The 13,378-nt window shown below is 46.1% G+C and overlaps 1 long non-coding RNA gene across 3 annotated transcripts in view; it reads right to left on the bottom strand.

The window, feature by feature from the left end:
- The window catches only part of LOC143832534 (uncharacterized), a 33,066-nt gene extending 20,074 nt beyond the window's left edge, over positions 1-12,992 (bottom strand). For all 3 annotated transcript variants that reach the window (XR_013229304.1, XR_013229305.1, XR_013229303.1), the window contains exon 1: positions 12,776-12,992. This is a non-coding gene — a long non-coding RNA (uncharacterized LOC143832534). The remainder of the gene's footprint in view (positions 1-12,775) is intronic.
- Between the last annotated feature and the right edge of the window lie 386 nt (positions 12,993-13,378).

Genomic DNA, 13,378 nt, shown 5'->3' with positions numbered 1-13,378 from the left:
CTGGTCACAAACTGTATCATTGCTTGAACAATTGACATCTGCCTGGCGTTCCACACAGGATGCAGACAAAGAGGCCTTAAGAAGAAGAGCTGGGGGGGGTTGCCCTCTACTTTTCACTACCTGACGGAGTCTCAGAGCAGTTTACCATCGCTTTTCCTTCTCTCCCTACAACAGACAAGCTGTGAGGCAGGGGGAGCCGAGAGAGCCCTGAGAGAACCATGACAGGCCCAAGTTCTCCCAGTTGTCTCTCAACAACAACGTCCATCATTATTATTATTGTATGGGATGTGTGTAGTGTAGATCCAAGGCTTGTCTGGCAGACAGGCAAGGGATGTTCAGAGGTGGTTTGCCATTGCCTGCCTTGGGGGAGCTACCACTCAAACCTTTGGAGGTCTCCCATCCAAACATTAGCCAGGATCAGCCCTGCTTAGCTTCTGATTATGGTTGCCTGGGCTGATTCTATACTTACTTTGTTTTTTGGGAAAAATATTTTATTTCTAGCATCACCTGCTTGCTTGTCCACCTAGTTGTTGCTCTAGGATGTTAGCAATTTTAAAAAAGAAATTCATGTCCCCTTTGCACGGGCTGCAGCCACTGCAGTGCATGGCCCAGATCTCCCCGGCTTGGCCGATAGGGCACCTGGCCCCCTCCACCCACCCATCCTCACCCACCCTGAGCAGGCAGCCTGCAGCCGGGCCACCTCCTCCTCTCCACCAGCAGTGTCGTGGTGTGTGCTTTCTGCCGCTGCTTCCTGGCCCAGCACTGTGCCACTTTCGAGCAGATGCACACGTCGCTTGACAAGTGAATGTACTGGCTCACGTTTGGGGGAAAAATTATTTCTAGCATCACCTGCACACTTGTCCACCTATTTGTTGCTCCAGGATCTTAGCCATTAAAAAAAGAAACTCCTGTCCCCGGGAACAAGGGAGAGGGAGGCAGGTCTGAGGGGGGGAGAGGCAGGTGCCTTTAGCACATTTGAGCCTCTGCTGGTTGCCTGCTGGTTGCTCTCCTGTAGCTTGCGCTAAATAGCTTGGTGTATTCACTTTATTCGATTCCCCAACAAGCACTTTAAAATGGAGAAAGTCGTTGGCTGGTTACTGCCCAGACGCTGGAAGTTGGCGATGCCATATGGAGGGGCCGGAATATAACAACTATGTAAGCATTTCACTACATTTAACAGGTGCGGAAATGCCCTTTGTTTTTATATCCCGCTTTTCACGGCCCAAAGAAGTCTCAAATGGGCTTACAATCGGCTTACAATCACCTTCACCTTCCCTTCCTCTCGCCCACAACAGACACTATGTGGGGTAGGTGAGGCTGAAAGGGCTTCTGATAGGGCAGCTCGATCAGAACAGCCCTGTCTGGGCTGTCACAAACCCAAGATCATTCAGCTGGCTGCATGTGGAGGAGCAAGGAATCAAGCATGAATCAGCAAATTAGAAGCTGCCACTCTTAACCCCCATGCTGGCTCTCATGTACAATGTACCATAGAAAACAAAAAGTATTGAAACACATATTGATCAAGCATAGATCCCCCCACCTCCCAATTCTGGAGCACACAACTGACTGCCTCTTGGAAAGGCATTCTAACCTGATCAAGCTTGCATGTCAAGCAGGTGCACGTTTGGCCTTTGAGAATCCTGGAATCGAGCGCTTCCTTGGCTTGGTGAGCTGTCTTCCAAACCCAGCTTAACTGGGTACTTCCTTACCCTGCAACCATAGTGGGTTGCAAGGCACTCTGAAAATCCCTCCTGGAATGATTGAGCACTAACTTTGTTTTTTCCAGTGTGGATCCTTCTAAATTTAGATCAATTTGAACTCGGGTCTTCCTCTATCCCACCCCCAATTGAAACAGAAAATGTTCTGCACTCAGTTGGGAAAGCTCAGAACGGGGAGGGATGCCAAGTGCAGCAGGAGTCTCTTTCTCTTCTTGAATGGGGTGGGGGGATTGGAGACAGCAGAGGAGAGGGAACAACAAGAGGGCAAATCTCTGCTGAGAGAAGTTAGGGCTTCTGGAACACAGTCACTTTAAGACAAGCCTTGCAACTGGGAACCAGGAAATCTTTGAACTGATGCCCTGGCCAATCAGGGAAGACTGTTCTGCTGTGAGGCATGGAGAAGAGAGTTAATTTGAAAAAAGCAGAAATCTGCACATTTACTGATGCTGGGTTTTCAAATATCAAGGGTTATATCCACTTCTGGATATCACGGGGAAAGGTAGGGTCACTCCGGATCAATCATGCATGTTGCAGAGGGAAAATTTAAAGCGCCCAAAATCAAAATGGAAATTGAATTTAGTGTAGATGGGAGGGATTCATTCAAACTGGAATTGAGTAAAAAGCCCCCTGTAGACTACACCTTGGTCTAGGTCAGGGCTGAACTTCCATTCACCTCTCTAGTTACTTAACTCCCTTGTTCTTCTCAAATGCTCATGGAATTAGTTGCAGCCTGTCTTTGCCCAACTCTTATCAACACTCTAGCTATAGTATCTGCTACTGAAATGAAATCTGAGTTGAAATTACCCCCCCAAAACAACAACAACAAAACCTCCACAAGATTCAAGACTGCAATTATTCATGCCACCAGTCTGTGCCTCTGGTGGCAAAATAAAAGGATAGGTGATATTCTATGCCCACGTACGTTGTACAATACCTTTTTTCAAGTAGCAGTCAGGGGCTGCCATAGGCAGCAGTAGGGTTGCGAGCTCTAGGCTGGAAAATTGAGATTCAGGGATGAAACCAGTGGAGGACATAGACCTCAGTAGTGGCCCAAAGCACCCATTTGCTCTAGGAGAACTGATCTCTGTAGTCAAGATGAGCTGTAGCTCTAGGGGATCTCCAGGTCCCACCCGGAGGCTGGCATCCCTACAGTCCTGACATGGGAAACTCCCAGAGAACATCTATCAAATATCCAATGTGGGATACATATAGGCATGTAAGGAGTGGGGGAGGTTTCTGGGGCATGTGAACTGGTAGATCTAGGAGTGACACCTCTAGCTATGGTTACAGATGGCATTCCTAGAAGAGAGGAAATGATTTGCTGATTCCATTCCCAAGGGAGACAGAGTCATGTTTGGAAGTCGTTTGAAGTCTTATTTGCCTTACTGGAGGTCTCCATCTGCTGTGGAGGGTTAGGCAATAGAGAAAGGACTGAAGAAAAGAGGGGGGGGGGCAATAGGGAAATGCCTGATGTGATATTCCAGAGGACAGAATCATGTGGATAAAATCCATGACTGGCCATTTCCTGAATCAGGTTAAATTTATTAATTTATTTAGATTTTTATACCACCCTTCCTTATGGCTCCGGGTGGTTTACATAAAATGTAGAATGGTTACATAGAATATTATAACAGTATAACCATCATAACATGACAACCAGAATAGTATTTTAACAGAACAATAACATTGCTAAATCCCTGGGTAAGTTCACTTGTTCAGTCATGGGAGGGGGTGTCTGAGGGGGGAGCACCAGCAGATGTTTTGAGTCAGTCTGCCTCAAGCAAAAGCCTGGTGGAGGAGCTCCCTTTTGCAAGCCCTGCAAAATTGTGAGAGTTCGGACAGGGCCCTAATCTCTTCTGGAGCTTGTTCCACCAGCTGGGGGCCAGAACTGAGAAGGCTCTGGCCCTTGTTGAGGTCTGATGTGCTTCTTTGGGGCCAGGGATCCTCAGCCACTTGGTGGTAGAGGGTAAGGCTCTTTTAGGAGTATAGGCAGGGAGGTGGTCTCTCACACTGGGCCCAGACCATGTATGGCCTTGAAGGTGATTACCAAAACCTTAAACTTAATCTTGAATTCAACTGGGAGTCAGACGATTAGTTGGAGTATAGGCCGGATATGGGATCTCCATGATGTTTTAGTGAGAATCCTGGCAACAGCATTTTGTACCAATTTTAGTTTCCGGATCAAGGATATACATAAGCCTGTGTCAGGGGAGAGTCATGGTAGACATCCATCAGGAGGAAGAGCTGGGTGTCATCCGCATATTGGTGGCAACACAACCCAAACCTCTGCACCAGCTGAGCCAGAGGACGCATAAAGATATTAAATAAGAGAGGAGAGAGGACTGCTCCTTGTGGGACTCCACATGTAAGCTGATAATGGTTGGATACTCTCTCTCCTATTGCTACCCTCTGTCCGTGACCCCGGATGAAGGAAATCAGCCATTTAAGGGCTGTTCCCCATATCCTGGCATCAGCTTGGTGGTGAGTTAGGATATCATGATCAACTGTGTCAAACGCTGCTGACAGATCTAGTAGTACAAGCAGCATGACACGCCTCGGTCTAGCTGGCGTTGGTCATCCGTCAGGGCAACTAGCGCTGTCTCTATTCGATATCCAGGCCGGAAACCTAACTGAAATGGCCAAGGGCTGAAGTTTCCTCCAGGAATGCTGATATTTGGTCTGCAGCAGCCCTTTCTATACAAACTTTGCTATTACTTGCTATTATTGAGGCCTTTAAAACCACCTGATCTATTGGCCTCCCTGTCAGGATCTACTGACCAACTCAACAGACCATCTTTACGAGCCCCCTCGTTCTCTTCCATGATAGGAGAGTGGACAATTGTGTAATATCTATGTTTAATATAATGTAAAGTATTTAAATTTATTATTTTGGATGAATTTTATATATTTTACCTCTATTGTAAACTGCCCTGAGTCCCATGAGATAGGGTGGTTAATAAATACAGCTATAATAAAAATAAAAATAGTTTAATCTCTCTTTAGCTTTGGAACCCCAATAAAGATGTGTTCAAACAAGTACTGTGATGCTCAAATGGGATTTTAATGAAATGTATTCCCTTTTGAAGGAAAAAGGCCTGATGCTATCTTTTCCAGAATGCAGTTTCCTTCCATAGCCCTATCTTTCTGCTCAAAATGGAAGAACAGGAGGAGAGTGGGTGTATAATTCCTATTAGTAAAACACTTCCTTTAATGGGCAGTCCATGTACCAAGATGGCTGAGATTTGCCTCTCTGCTGCAGTGACACAGTTAAATATGGGAAGAGGCAGAGGAGTCCCCCCAATGACCATACATAGAAGAAAGGCATGGAAAAAGACATCTCAGACTGCGCTGCCAGAGTATAGTTTCAGCTTTGATGTATGTTATTAGACAGGATCTCTACTGGATGAAATTCTATGGAGATTTGACGTCTCTTAGATAGGCACTCCTTTACAAGGCTTAAATGAATAACTGTTTGGAACAAAAGGATATCTGTCCATTGCAGAGGAGAAAACTGCCAAGGTACTTTTCAGCTTTTCTCTGCCTGTGGAACAGATGAGAAACAGCCATGAATTCCCCAGACCATGTTTTTATCTCTGCCTGCCTTCCCAATAAGTCTCTGAGGTGTCAGGCGTGACTAGTCATCAAAATCCACATGTGTGCAGTCCATATTCAGAGTGCCTGAGCCAACATTCATGGCAAGAGGTGTGTGTGTGGGGGGGAGGGGTTAGGACTGCAAAACAATATACTGCAGGGTTACTTTTGACACGGCCATGCCACTTCTTACGTCTCACAATCCAAAATCCATTCAGGGTGTAGTCTACACAGGGTTTTTTTATCCAGTCCCAGTTCAGATGAATCCCTCCCTACACTGAATTTGATTTGCATTTTGATTTTGGGTGCTTTAAATTTTCCCTCTGCAACAAGCACAATTAATTCGTGGTGACCCTGCCTTTCCCCCATGATATCCTGGAGTAGATATAAGCCTCGATATTTCAAAAACCGCCATCAGAAAGTATGCAGATTTCTGGTCTTTGCAAATTAACTCTGCCTCATGCCTCCAACACTGTAACAAAGAAGTCTTTCCTGATAGGCCAGGGCATCAATTCAAAATCTTTCTGGTTCCCGGTTGCAAGACTGCACTCCAGAAGCCCTAACTTCTCTCAGCACAGATTTGCCTCTTGGTCCCCCCCTGCTGTCTCCAAAACTCTCCACCCCACCCACTTATTCAAGAAAAGAAAGAAAGGGGCTCCTGCTGTGCTTGGCTCCCCCCCCCCCCTTCTGAGCTTCCACAATCCATTGCAGAACACTTTTCTGTTTCAATAGGTGGGGGGGGGGGATAAAGGAAGACTTAAGTTCAAATCGATCTGAATTCAGCAAGATCCACAACGGAATGAACACACTAAGTGCAGAATCAGCCCAGTTCAAGAAAAAGCACCCCCAACACCACCCCTTGCTGAAGTGAACTCCTCTGATATACTCTCAATGGTGCTGCTTGTGTTCTCTGAAAGATCTTTTCCAAGAATATCCCTTTATTCTTCACCCAAGAATGGAAGACTTAGATCATCTAGAGCAGCGGTCCCCAACCCCCGGTCCAGAGACCAGGACCAGTCTATGGATCTGTTGGTACCAGGCTACTGTTCCTCCTTGTTCTCCTCCCCGGCTGCTGCCTTGGGGGCTGCCCTGCCACTCTGCCACCGGCTCACCTTTGGTGCTCTCCAGCAGCCGCCATGGCTGGGGCTCCCCCTCGGTGTGGCACTGCGCAGCTGCTGCTGGCAGCGCCCCCAGCGGGTGGTAGGAAGTCAGGAGTGCTGGGGGGAAAGCAAGTGGAGCAGGCATTGGCAGCAACATCCCTTGGCAAAAGACTACCCCCCCCCCGGGCCTCAGTAAAATTGCCAGGCGTTGACCAGTCCCCGGTGATAAAAAGTTTGGGGACCACTGATCTAGAGCAGTGGTCCCCAACCTTTTTATCACCGGGGACCACTCACCGGGGACCACTCAACTCTTGACAATTTTACTGAGGCCTGGGGGGGGGGTAGTTTACACCTCTACTCTCAACCACTGCCCTAACGCTCTCTGATCGCTATGGTAATGTTTAAACATCCCTTCAAAATAAGACAGACATGCCACAACAATGAACATAAGGAACATTTTATTTTCATGGAAATTTTAACTCATGACAATGACAAATCAATGGGAACCCTGAGCTTGTTTCTCTGCAACGAGATAGTCCCATCGGGGAGTGTTGGGAGACAATGACACCCGAAGTGTGTTGTAAAGGGCCGGGGGGGGGGGGGGAGAAGGCGTCCTTCGGGGCCCACCTCCAATTAGTCGAAGGAGCACATGTGGTCCGCGGCCCACAGGTTGGGGATCGCTAATCTAGAGGACTTGCCTTCTCCTCAGCTTCCCACCAGTCCAGCCTGGAGAATTAAGACTGCTGATGTAACTCTGGACCTTTTGCAGGCTCACGGATCTCAGTATTCCACTTTGATGCATCCTCATATTTATTTTTTTCTACCGATATTACTGCTAACTCTGGGCTGGTCAGTAAACCACCAGGATCATTGACAATTTTAACTGGCAGACTAATTTCAGCCTATGAAACAGCCTTGCAGGGTAGTTGATAAGTAATGACTGTTCATTAATAAAGACTATCTAATGATATACAGCAGTGATTTTAAACTGAGTCAGTCTGGTCTGTTTGGCAATAATCTGCTCATTTTCTTCTGGGTGCATTTTCTTTGGCTGATTCTCACTGGGAAGGATTGCTCAGGTATATTTTCTTCAAGTGGAAATGCTTCATATATGTTAGAATAACATATGCTAGTTTCTGTCTTTGTCTTTATGGAAATTAAATGGTATCAGAAGGTAGGGAGGCTATTGCAGCATATTACTGGTGAGTATCAGCTAGATGCCCCCTGATTCAAATACTGAGGATATGCAGTTGAAATAGTTTGGGTTCATCTCACATGAAGCCTATTTCCTGAAATATCTTAGGCAATCTAAGTACCCATCTGCAATGTAGGATTAATAATTCTGGTCTATATTACGTTGCAGAGCCAGATTGGAGTATTGGTTAGGAGTGCGGACTTCAAATTTGGCGAGCTGGGTTCGATTCTGCGCTCCCCAACATGCAACCAGCTGGGTGATCTTGGGCTCGCCACAGCACTGATAAAACTGTTCTGACCGAGCAGTGATATCAGGGCTCTCTCAGCCTCACCCACCTCACAGGGTGTCTGTTGTGGGGAGAGGAAAGGGAAGGCGACTGTAAGCCGCTTTGAGACTCCTTCAGGGAGAAAAAAGTGGCATATAAGAACCAACTCTTCTTCTTCTACAAATGTCATAATCACCATGATCCAGTGCTACCTTAGAGACTAACATTTTATTCCAGCCTAAGCTTTTGGGGATGTTTACTAAGCAAACTGTCATAATTCCTGTCACAGGTTCTGCATGCTTGTAAGATGTTACATGCAAACAATGGCACCATTAAGTGGTCCTCTAACAGGTTAATTTAGAGGAACAGTATCACTGCAGCTGAGCCAGGAGGACATTGCTGATCTGGCCCTACCAACAGAACCGGTCCACACCTCCCCTTTGAACATGGCACATCCTCAACAAAACAGAAGCTCTGCTCTTCTGAGGAACATGGCATCCCTTTCTCAATTGGATCAGTCCAAGGGTGAGTTTCACACATAAGGTTTAAATCACTCTGGAGCTGTGCTATTCATACAAATGTGAGACCCCTCCTAATGTAGAGCAGAAAGGCAACCTGAGTCTTCTTGTCAACATGTGTATATGTGCAGAGGGGAGGGGAGGGGAGGGGAGAGAGGGAGAGAGAGAGAAAGAAAGAAAGAAAGAAAGAAAGAAAGAAAGAAAGAAAGAAAGAAAGAAAGAAAGAAAGAAAGAAAGAAAGAAAGAAAGAAAGAATCCTGGCAGCAGGGAGAAGGCAGAAGGGTACATAGCTGGGGTAGGGTCTCAGTAGTACATTGTACAGTTGTGTGTGTATATATATACATATAGCAGTTCTGAGCCCATGATGATGGCCATCACTTATGGAGTAATGGTATTGGCAGCAATCCAAAGGACCACCCCAATAGTTCTACATGCCCAATGGCCTTTGTCCTTTTTTGAACCTGACCCTTAGAAAACTGCCACTAAGTGTAAAGAAACTCTCAGAAATGATTATGACATGAAATGGATAGTCTGCTGTTCACTTTGGGTGGGGGACAATTCAACTGAGTGCACCCAAAAGGAAAATCTGCATCTGCCAGCACAGATTGCCAGACTGAAAAAGCAAGTCTGAAAACCCAGTTTGGCTCCCACCAACAAATCCCATTTTGTTGGACCATTAGCATTCAGACATCAGAACTAATTGGGGCTTGATCAAATCACAGTTTATAAACCATTGCTGAATGGTGTCTGAATGCAGCAACACTGCCTGGCCAAAATATATATGCTCAAATACACCCTGTGGCACATATGATACACCATATTTGACTCACACAAAATGAAGCACACAAGCACTCCAAATTGTACATATCACAAACTAAGTTGATCTTGGAAGCTAAGCAGGGTCTGACCTGCTTAGTATTTGGATGGGAGACCACCAAGGATGTCACAGCACAGAGGCATGCAACAGCAAACCACCTCAGAACATCTCTTTCCTTGAAAATCCATGTCATCTGTGACTTGACAGCACCTTCCCTCCCTGAGCAAAGCCCTTTTCTATCGTGGAGACAGCACTCCCTTGCAGTGAGTTTCAATGCAGTCCGAATGAATAAAGTACAGTGAAGCATCACACTGTGTACTTATACTGGGTATGATAGACGACCCATTAAGGAAAATCCTTGGGACAGTGTTGCAAATGGAAGTGATGATTATTAACACAAAAGTATGTTTACACATACTAAAGGCATCTTCCAAAAAGGTTTGCCCAGTATATTATCCTGCTTCAAATTATCCTCACCACAAGAATGCAGGATGGATTGAAGCAGTACATCTATATAATTGAAACAAATAATACATATCACTTTAGTTATACAAAAAACATACAATCCAGGGAGCCTCTAAAGATGTATTTTGAAGCAGGTTAATGTACCAGATTCTTTTCCGGGACTCCTTTTGAATATTTCTGATGGACTCTTTTAAATATATATTTAACCCATGCAAATATACTTCTATTAAGCATCATTTCCATTTGCATCACTGTCCCAAGGATTTTCTTTAATGACTTATCCTGTCCAGTAGAATTGCACAGTGTGGTGCCTCAAAGTACTTGGTTTCATGTAATGTGATCCTTTTTGTGCTGTTTTCTCCTATGGATTCAGGTGCATCTATTCACACAAGATGGCTGTCTTTCAGTGGATCCAAAAGTGCCCAGCAATGGAGGAACATGGCCCGCAGCAGAGGTTTGCAACCACAATGGACAAAGAGAGGTGCTCACAGAAATAAGGCTTAGGATCCAAATCACTTTCTCCCCCACAAATTTCAGTCATTGATGACACAAAAACTACATGCATGGAGGGGGGGGGGCTCAAGAGAGTTATTTTACTGGAGTTTGATGTGTCTAACGTAAGACAGATGCACATTTTCAGCTACAGTATTTGCTGGCGTATAAGACTACTTTTCCCCCCTGAAAAACATGCCTCCAAGTGGGGGGGGGGTCGTCTTATACGCCGGGTGCACTTCAGTTGGGATAGACATAGCTGCCCATAGTGGCCCATAGTACTGTAATGTAATGTAACAAACTCTGTATTTTGAGTGGAAATGTTGGGGGGTCGTCTTATACGCCCAGTCGTCTTATACGCTGGCAAATACGGTATTTTCTGGCTGTTTCAGCTATTATCTGCCTGCATTTTTAAACCATGGGCACAGAAAACTGATTACCAAAATGAGCCTAAAATGTTATTACAGTCAGCACATATATGAGCTTTCTAAGCCATTTTGAACTCAGTCCTTATGAGAGAGAGAAAAGGGGGAGGGTGCAGGAAAGGCACAGAATACATTTTCCTAGTTTTTCCCCAGTCTTGACACCACAAAAATATTTTGCAAGCTGTCATTTTTAAAAAGAAAAGAAAAGCAATTTAATCATCTCCAGATGACGTTTTTCATAAGTAGGGAAGGAAACGCCACTCTGTCCAGGAGCAATGCAGTGCTACAGCCCGTCTAGACACAGCCTTCCCCTAATTTCCTACTGATAATTGCTTTGGGAAATATGGCTGTGTGTGTGTGCATACTCTGGAAAGGAACTCCCTGCCTCTTAGTGAAAAGACACTGGCTCTCTCTCCATACCAGAATGCATTAGGGCTATCTTTCAGATAACTCTGATCAGATGCAAACATGTTCTCCACAGTACTGAAATGCTCTGGCAGGAAAATCAGCATTGCTTCTTGCCACCAAGTATCCATCAAATGCCAATAGCAGAAAGTGGTCAGGAAAATGGTCTCGTCTCAAGGGAGCTTACTGGGAGATGTGGCATGTGCATCTGTGAGGCTCTCTAGAACTCTGGATGTATGCATGCAAAAGGATTCTGTCCCCCTGCTTCCTTGCTATTAGAGACACGTATGTTTTAATATGCAGAAAGAGAATTCCTTGCATCCCGCAGGCTATTTCCCCTTTCAGTCTGGCTATAAGGATACCAGGGTATTTTTCTTTAAAACTGGCTATGAGATTTCTCTCAGGAACCAAGAGCCTCTGTCTGCAGTGGTAATCTGAAGGATGCCGTGGGTTACCACACGAGAAGACAGAAAAGGGTCTCTGGAAAATTTGGGCACATATTTGCTCAGGACTACCCAACAACTGTCATGCAGGCTGTAACTAATTTACGGAAGCCTATCTGACCCAGGTTGACTCTATCTTGGTGTGGTTGCCCTCGGAAGACAGATTGATCTATTACCATTTTCCATTGTTGGGTGGGAGGAGGGGAGGGCTGTCTCGGCTGGAAATTCTTCTGGTTCTTATTTTTCCATCTTGGCACATGCTCCGTGGAACAAACAAATGCCAGCGGTAGCTCTGTGAGACAGCTACGTCTTAGAGCCAGCCAACCAGACTTTTGTAATCTTTGGCAGCCCTGGGGGAAGCGACTCTTTACCCTACTCTCTGGAGTGCAAAGGGGCAGAAATGTAGTGCTGCTTATTTGTCGGTATCTCTTGCTTGAGTTTGGCACAGAAAAAGACAATTCAAGGGAAGCGGGATTGGCAATATTACTCAGGTTTCCTAAATAGGTTCTCATTATGTCCCCTCCTAAATGCTGTTGTTAGCGAAGATTGACTCTTTCCCTTCCGGGCGATCTATGAAGCTTCCCAGATGTAAACCTCTCAACATTTCCCAAACATAAACTGCATCTCAAAATGCATCCCCCAGCAGTGCATAGAATTCTGATTTAGGAAACAAAACCAAGGATGATCACAGAGTTCAAGGGAATCACAAGACAAAGGACAGCTTAGTGTGCTGTTGTCCTGATGCATTATTTATTGATCATGTGGCATTGTGTGCAGTATAGCCAGAAGAGCCAGGCAAGAGATGGTCAGGGCTGGTTTGACACTGCCTGCCTCCATGTCATGAGCTTGGTGTTCCTTGGAGGTCTCCCATCCAAATACTAGCCAGGGCTGACCCTGCTTAGCTTCCCAGATCTGACAAGATCAGGCTTGACTGGGTTCTTGTCCTCCTGCAAAGAGGCAATGAAAGAACATGGGTGTTGCACTGCAGCCCCCACCCCCCAAGTCCAGCCACTCTGTATTCTATGAATACTCAAACCTTCGAGGGGGGGGGAGGTTATATAAGGGAAGATACTCTTGGAGCAATTCTAGACAAAAAAGCCGCCCACCCCTTTGGAGTTCTCTTTCTACAGTTTGTTTCTTTTTTCCATATGGAAATCATTTTGAAGCTTGGAGTATTAAAAACTGCGGGGTAAAATCAGAGGCAAAGGCAATTTAGACTCTGGGGAGGGAACATCTGTGTTGCCCTCCGTGAGACAGATGTTACACAAAGAGGTGTGTAAGAGCCGAAGAAGAGATCCCAAGCGAGAGACACATGCACACGGAGAAGGATTAGGAACATACCTGCTTCAGTAGGAACCAGAAGGCTTTGCCCATGCCTGCCATGCCATGCACTAGGCCCCTGGTCTGGATGGAGAAGGGGGGGGGGTGTCTTCTCACCTCTTCAGGACACAGAGGGCCACTGGAACGCCAGGGCAGCCACTCCTTTTGTAAGCCGCTGGCACAAGGGGTCCTGGGTGAAAACTTTCCCTCACTGCTCAGAATCTGGAAAACCTTTTACTTTTACCTTATATGAGCTGAAAGACGATGCTGGATGGCTGACGGCCACATCTGTCAGTGATCCGGAGGGCAGCAATTGGCTCCGGTCCGGTCACGTGAGCCTGCTGCCTTGACCTGCGACAGTTCAAGTGAATGTTGGTTTTACCCCCTAAGGAAGGCGTGCTTGACAATTTTCATATTTCTTCTAAATTTGGAGATTTCAGACAATGCTCAGAATGCCAGAGGCCCATGTGGAAGTCATTAAAGACTGAGGGGGAATAAGGGGAGTGAGGGAGGGAGAGAGGGAGGGAGGAGGAGGGGGCCGGGAAGGCTTTGGGGGTGGGGAAAGGGAGGCAAGCCTGAGGCTCTTGCCAGCTACATGCCTGGGAACATAAATGAACTCGCTCA

The sequence above is a fragment of the Paroedura picta genome, chromosome 3, assembly GCF_049243985.1.
Source record: "Paroedura picta isolate Pp20150507F chromosome 3, Ppicta_v3.0, whole genome shotgun sequence".
In the NCBI taxonomy this organism is placed as follows: domain Eukaryota; kingdom Metazoa; phylum Chordata; class Lepidosauria; order Squamata; family Gekkonidae; genus Paroedura; species Paroedura picta.
This window is presented reverse-complemented; position numbering and strand designations above follow the sequence as displayed.